The sequence below is a fragment of the Coffea eugenioides genome, chromosome 8 (assembly GCF_003713205.1).
Source record: "Coffea eugenioides isolate CCC68of chromosome 8, Ceug_1.0, whole genome shotgun sequence".
Lineage (NCBI taxonomy): Eukaryota > Viridiplantae > Streptophyta > Magnoliopsida > Gentianales > Rubiaceae > Coffea > Coffea eugenioides.
This window is the reverse complement of record NC_040042.1, coordinates 15,396,332-15,404,077: the sequence shown is the minus strand read 5'-3', so window position 1 is coordinate 15,404,077 and position 7,746 is coordinate 15,396,332. Positions and strand designations below refer to the sequence as shown.

Here is a 7,746-nt window from a genome sequence, read left to right as displayed (position 1 = left end):
TGAAGTTTGTCATCACAGAGCACTATCTTTACTTCAGTTTTCACATTGGCATTTCATAAACAAGCAAAAAATGGTCATCTGAGCAAGAGAGATGGTTTACAATGTAATAATACAGCATAGGAGTGAAATATAACCATTTGAATCTGATTCTGCATAGATCCATTAAAAGTATTGAAGAAACTGTCAACAAAGACCTGAGCTTAATTGGTTCGCATAAGAATGAGTAAATTACGTGTATGCAAAGTAACTTAAATTTCAGAACACTCGAGAGACGAGGATCTATTACTCAAACAGAACCAAAAGAATGCAAATAATCTAATTCACCCTTAGTAAAAAATGAACTGAAGGTTACAAAAAATCATACCATCTAAGTTTCTGAAATTTAGATGGAAGGTGACACAGCAATGCCTGCAAAATGCAAAATATTTATCATAAGAATCAGGCTAAACTTTAAGCATATTAAAGCATAATGGCTGAAGAAGTAACTTGGACATCACTAACTACACCAAATATACAAAAGAGCTTTTATGACTGCTTAAAGCATATTGCAGGAACATGTCTTTTTGAAAGATAACAAATGACAACTATGCTAAAATGTAAATCACCAAATAACACAAACAGCTACAAGTTGCAATATTTATCCTTAAATACTCCTAGAAGGTTCTGACCATACTCATAAATGCCAAAGTCCATGGAACTAAACTCTTGCTTACAAGAAAAGATTTATAGATGATATGGCACTGGGTTTCACCACCCAAATTACCAAATAAAGCAAATTATTAGGCAATACTGTCTACACTTTTCTTAATATTTGAGTCATATGGTACGGGCATGGAGCTTGTAGCTGAAGCAGAAAGCATGTTATAATTGACTAAGATCCTTGAAATGTTAGACAATATTTCTACATCTGTTCTGGAATGATTGAGAAACATATTTATTAGATTGTAATTCATGCTTATAAGTCTTATCAGCTACTCGAATCCTTGAACCACTGTTTCTAGTCGAGCATTCAAGCCAGATAAACATACCCATGTCCACTGGGTTCGATATGCAACTTTACTTTGTGCAATTTCATTTATACTGTCTCTGGTGATCTATTTCAAGTATAGTTGCATTCAACTTCACTTTTTATCAGGCTTGCAATTTGCATGAATTCTTTTGAGTCATGAAATTCAAAATGACCATCAACTTTTGTGGTTAATAACTATAATCTGAAATATCCAGTATCGTATTTCACATCCCCCCCCCCCCCTTTTTATGATAAGGCAAAGCACTTTCATGGCCACTTAAAAGTACCTGCTACAATATTTCGAAACTTTACTATTTGCAATCACAAAAAGGCAACTCAAATTTTGATAATGTAAATGTTACACACTATTATGCATTCAATTGTTAATATAGTTGATTTTCTCCACTGTACAGTAGTTCCCTAAGTTAATCAATCCTGGCCACTCAATTCAAAAAGCTTCACTTCTGCATAATCAGCTGGATGTCTTAAGCATGCACAGAAGTAATAAAACAAAATTGGAAGAAGAGAAAAACTACTTTAAATTACGAAATTCAAATAAATAACTATGTTTGGGTATGGGTCTTAATAGAGTATTGGTCTTAAGTTTAAGAAGCTTAGGCCGAGTAGGTATTTTCTAGAGGCTTCAGAGTTCTGCCTAATTAACAAGATGAAGGAACTAGCAATACCACAAGCTGGAAGCAGAGAAAGGCAACCTTAAATTACAATTCGAACATGTAACTACTTCTGGTTATTTTACAGAGGCTTCAATGTTCTGCATCATACAGAAGAAGACTTGTTGAACCAGACAATTTGAATTAAGCAATCATTCTAAATGGACAAATTTCAAATAAATTCATTTAGAGTAATTGTTTGGCTAACTTACAATTGTCAGAAATAGTTCGAACAAAAACAGAATAACTAGAAAGCACAGGAGATAGCATTCAAACTTTTGTCTTTCCCTCTTTGGGTTCTGAAGCCCTAGCTTCCATGAACTGCTTCTGATCTCAATCTTTTCTAGCAACGGCAGAAGCTATGTTCCCCATCATCACTCTCTGCCACACACTCAAATTCAACTCCACATATGGGGCACTCAAACCAACCTAAACACATGGTTAGTGAATCTATTATTTCTTTTTCCGGACACCTGACCAGTGGTGGAGGCTATGATGAAACCATTGTATGTAGTTGTAAGTTTTCTTTGCTACGTACACAAGGAGAGGAGTAGCTTAAAGGAGACATAAGAGACATGTAACTTGGTGATTGGGTAGTTCGGTCTTCAGAACTCAAAGTTCAACCTACTCCTTGGTTGATTCAAATCCAAATTCCAACTAAAGGTAGCCAAACAAGCTAAGGGATTGTCGTTAAGAATTTCAAATCCACCCAATTCCCTCAAGCCAAATGCACCCTAATAGCAATATTTATCGTCACAACCAATTGCTGTACGATGATTTTGCCCTTTACAATGTCATGTAATACACAAGTTTATTACCATTCAACAAATTAGTTTTTCCTAAGATGAATACTTACTAAACCTTTTGCAATTCAGTAACCATTGGAGAGTTGGATTTTATAAGCCAGCTTAGCAAGCTCATACAGCAATCCTCTTGAGAGCAGTGATCACCACATGAACAACCATGGAAATTTTGGTTGATGGCATTGTGGTTAAGAATTTCAAAATCCACCCAATTCCCTCAAGCCAAAAGCACCCTAACACAACCAATTGCTGTACGATGATTTTGCCCTTTACGACGTCACGTAATACACAAGTTTATTACCATTCAACAAATTAGTTTTTCCAAAGATGAATACTTATTAAACCTTTTGCAATTCAGTAACCATTGGACAGTTGGATTTTATATGCCAGCTTAGCAAGCTCATACAGCTATCCTCTTGACAGCAGTGATCCCCACATGAACAACCATGGGAATTTTGGTTGATGGGCATGGCATCTTTGCAGCTTGCTACTTTTGCCAAAAATTAAGAACATTTCTTCCAGTATTCTAATAAAAGGGTCTTCTGCTGTTCCACATCTCGTGCTGGAGTTTCGTGACAGTATGCAAATTCCCATTTCTCACCTCTCTCAACCACATTCTCGCACTTTACAATTATTTAATGCGACCTGTGAATTCCTCTTAACTTCCACTTTTAGAAACATTGAGTAGTGTCTCAACTTCACTACCAATATAAAGAAAAAATAAAAATCATCACTACCTTAGCTTTCTCATTATACATAAATCAGGTTTAATTCAGCTAAATAAACATTAAATATATACTAAAAGTAGTATAATTTTCCAAAATAAATTAACCAGAACACTAAAATGACAGAATTTCCTACCACATTATTTTCCTTTATTTCCCTTTAAATTGGAAAAATTTAAATAATTAACAAATCTCAGAAACCAAAACGATTAAAATAAAATACTGTGACGAAAATTGGACCTTGTGAGCCGGCGGAAGCCTCTCAAAAGATCTCTCATTTCTTTTTACAGCCTCCTCCGCTGCCTCTGGATAGCTGCATAATCATCCGCATATAATGAACAACTAAAAAATCTTTTAAAAATTAAAAAAGTCAAAGTAACACGAATTCTTATTTAATTCTTGCCGGTTAAACTCTGAAAACAAAAATCATAGATATGAAAATCAATGCATACTTGAGATAAGCGCTGATGATCCGCCTAAGGGATTTGACTTCTAGGGCTACTTCGAGTTTCATCCGACGGAGTTGCTCGTCGTCTTCTATGCTTTCTGTCCCCATCGTTCTCTCTTTCTGGGTCCAAGAGTTGTTCTCACTACGCTCCTTCACCTTTTTTGTTTTTGAGGGTACGCTCCTTTACTTAAAATCCCACTGGGAATATTTTGAGTGTCAAGCAAAGTGCATTTTGGCTTAATTACACAAACAACCCCTCAAGTATTTGACAATTACGAAGAAGTGTCAATTTATTGGTGCGTTTAGATAGTAGATTATTTTTTAGGTTACTTTTTTAGATTGCGTAAATATGAAATAGGCATTTGGATAGCAAGTAAATCGTGTAAAATAGTGCTTAGACAGCAACTCAACATTGAAATTAATCAGTTGACTTTGACTTAAAAATTTTGATTGTGGGACCGAAAATCTCATCCAAATCACACTTAATACACAAACCGTACACATTAATCTAAAGCTTGACATTTTAAGTATAGTACATCCATCAATTACGAATTCAAGCAATTACCTTGCCAGAATACGACATTTAATTCCAAAAACACCTAACGGCATCGCTCCCGTGCAGCGTACATTTCAATTGCTATGTAGCCTCGCTTAGCCTTTCATTCCGCAAGCTCTGAAGGAGATATGTTCAATGCGAATAACTGTGGTACTGATCCGCCTACTTCTGGCTCTTAATTTAACTGCACATCCTCTGACTCAAACCTTTGAAAATGTGCATCTCTTGGTTGGTGCATCCTTAAAAAGTTGTGCAGCGCACAACAAGTAATGACTATAGTTATTTGAGTACTCATATAGAAATTATTTACCGGACCCTTTAAAAATTTGAATTTTTTTCAGCACACTGAATGTACGCTCAATGACATTTCAAAGCTGTGAATGCAAAGTATTGAACAAACTCATTGCCATAAATTCGAGGCCCACGTTCTTATACATGGGCATGAAGCCAGAAACATTCCTATATGCCGCATCGATTAAGTAGTATTGGCCTAATTGAAGAATTGAAGAAGTTATTTTAGTTACTAAATGCGCTAACTATCACTCGTTTAGTATTTAAAGCATGCCATTTATTGACTTAAAAAATTGTTACGATTAATTACCAGGTGGCGGCAGTGAAAAATCGGACGGATACGCTAATGCAGACTCCAAGACTCGCGCATCATGTGCACTACCCTCCCATCCAGCATACAAATAGATGAAACGCATGTCATGATCACACACCGCCAAAACATTCTGTGATTGAAACCCGTGTCGATTTGTATATGTCATTTGCTCTCCTATCGGAGGACAAACTGAGATGTGGGTGCCATTCATCACTCTTACATCATCCTAATATTCATGGAGAACATATTTGTTAGTTTGTAATGCTAGAACAACAGTGATCCTTCTCTTAAAATCTTCCTTATATATTACCTTGAACCATGGATAAAAATTTGTTGAGTTTGCAATTCGTAGATGAACTCCAATCTGATCACCCAATCATATTATTTCAGTTGCAAATAGACATAGGCCTCGGAGCACTTTCCTTATATTTTGATTAATCGTCTCAATAGATGGATTAAAAATAGACCCCAACACGCGGTGCGTATGCTTGTGGCTCACTAATATTAAAGTTATAGCTAGCGCCTCCTGTATGGGCACACATTGTTGATAGTTTTGTGGAATGTACTGGCGCTCCACAAGGATATCGAACAGTTGCATAAAATTATCAACTGTGATTTGCATATTGTCTATTGATCGTCTATGATGACTGTTCAATAATCACTCCATCCATTGTCGACTACTTAATGAACCATCATGCTGCGGAATAGGTTGATTGTTGGTTATGTGTGCAAGAGACGGATGCATTAGCATTAATGAGGCACTCATAATTAGTAAGGCCTCATCCTCCTCATCCTGCCTTATGCGAACTGAATTGCATCCCCTAGCACCACGGCGGTTGTTCCATGCCATGACAATTGAGTATATATTTATATATATTGTTATATAAGTGTGTTCATGTGTGTATATCTAATTCCATAAACTTATATATATACGTGGACGTATATAATTGTTTCTATCTATAAAAGTAACACACAACATATAGATTGCATATTATATGGAAAGCTACTACTTACCCAATCCACGGGCACACGAAGTATTAGCAGATTGCTATGCCCGTTCATTGGAAAACTACTACTTACCCAATGCACGAGCACACTAAGTATGAGTAGGTATCTATGCCTGTTCGCCAGAGGTCTTCTGTCTCTAAAACTCGTTCTTTCTTTTGTATCGCGAGCAATTGGGGTGAAATGCATATTCTAAAACCATATATTTATAGCCTTTGTGACTGACGAACCAGTTATCAGATAAAATTTTGAAAAATCGAATAGTAGGTCTACATAGCAGAAGAACACATGCATTGCCGCATTTTAAGATACTTGTATGAAGTATAGACGATAGACTTAAAGCAGACATGACAAGGCCCTGAAGAAAGCCTGGGAAACATAACAAAACTCTGACAAAACCCATCAGAAAGCACATGCATTTCCTGTAATGAAAAATTCGTAAGAAAAGTAAAACTAACTAAGATACAAATTCCTATAAATAAAAAAAATCATCTTATAGTCAGTCCTGACAAATCCCACTCCACCAAAGTGGGGTAGGAAAATACACACCAACAAACTAATTAAAATGATTGCTGACCTCTATGTTACATGCATCAAAATCGGGCATGCTACACACTGGTGAAGTTGTGCCAAAACACAACTTCAGGTCAGCAACAAATAAAAAAAAAAGGGTAAAAAACAAAAAAATCCCCTATACTAAACCTAATATACAAATAAGCCCTCTATGATTTCAAACTATACAACGCGACACCTCATACTTTGAACTAAATTATAACCTTGATGGGAATCGGTAAAATTAACGAGAACTGATGAAAAGACCAAAATGCCCTTATATAATAACCAAAAGGCAATTGAACAGAATCATTGGTCTGGACTCAAACCCTACGAAGAGAGAGGGAGAGAGAGAGCAACCAAAGCCTAGCCAATCTGAATCAAGTAAGAAGAGCGAAGGGGACAAAGATTTCTTCCTTAAAATCGAAAGCAAGTGGGTATGTATGTTATACTTTGTTCATGTTATAATTAGTTAAAATTAGTTCATGTATGTTATAATTAGTTACGGTTTAGGGTTGCCCATCTCAGATTTTTACTAAATTGATTTCAATACTTAGGGTTGATGATGTTATTTACTTTAATAATATGCAATATTTGGGTGTTGACCTTAGACAAATCTTGATTTTGTAAGTTTTGGAATTGGTACTTTGGATTTAAAGTCGAGATTTTTGCTGATTTGGGAATGCAACTTCGAATTTAAAACTGAGATTTTTGTTGATATTTGGGTGTTGACTAGGAGTCATGCAAATAATTTCTATTTGGGTGTTGAGTAGGAGTCATGCAAATAATTTCTGAAATGTCCATTTCCGATAGAATCTGTTTGTGTGTTTGAGTACGACTCAATTACTTGTTACAACTAGATATTTAACAAAGACTTGTGAGTAAAACTATAAATTTCTATACCTGTCACTGTCTTATCTGGTTTAGTGGTCTAAAATGCTATTAAAATTGGCTGTGTTTGTGGTTTTCTATTTATTTGATTTTATGTATATCAATGATGGAGACATAATAGTCGGGAGACTAAAGCATATTTATTATATTCCTTGAAATATTCAACAGAAGAAGACAAGTCAAAGAAAAAAGTAGACATACATATGTATTGTGATGAAAAATTTAGAGAATATCCTGCCCTCCATTACACAGGAACCCGTATGGCTATCTTTAAAAATAGACTTGAAGACCAGATCTCCATAGTTAGCCTTTGTAGGATATTTAAAAAAGTGGATGAGAATGCAACTAGAGTGACTTTCTATTTTTGTGCTCCACAAGTAGACTTAGATAATGGCCTACATCCAATTGGGGACAATAAGATGTTAAATTGATGAATAAAGCACATTGGGATTTGGCAACAAGGACAATATATGCCTGCAGTG

The 7,746-nt window shown here is 35.6% G+C and overlaps 1 long non-coding RNA gene across 1 annotated transcript; it reads right to left on the bottom strand.

Annotated features, from left to right (window-relative positions):
* Positions 1-362: 362 nt before the first annotated feature.
* Positions 363-3,818, bottom strand: LOC113781656. Its single transcript, XR_003469651.1, has 3 exons — positions 3,661-3,818; positions 3,449-3,521; positions 363-408 (listed from the first exon to the last, which is right to left on the bottom strand). It is a non-coding gene; the product is annotated as an uncharacterized LOC113781656 (long non-coding RNA).
* Between the last annotated feature and the right edge of the window lie 3,928 nt (positions 3,819-7,746).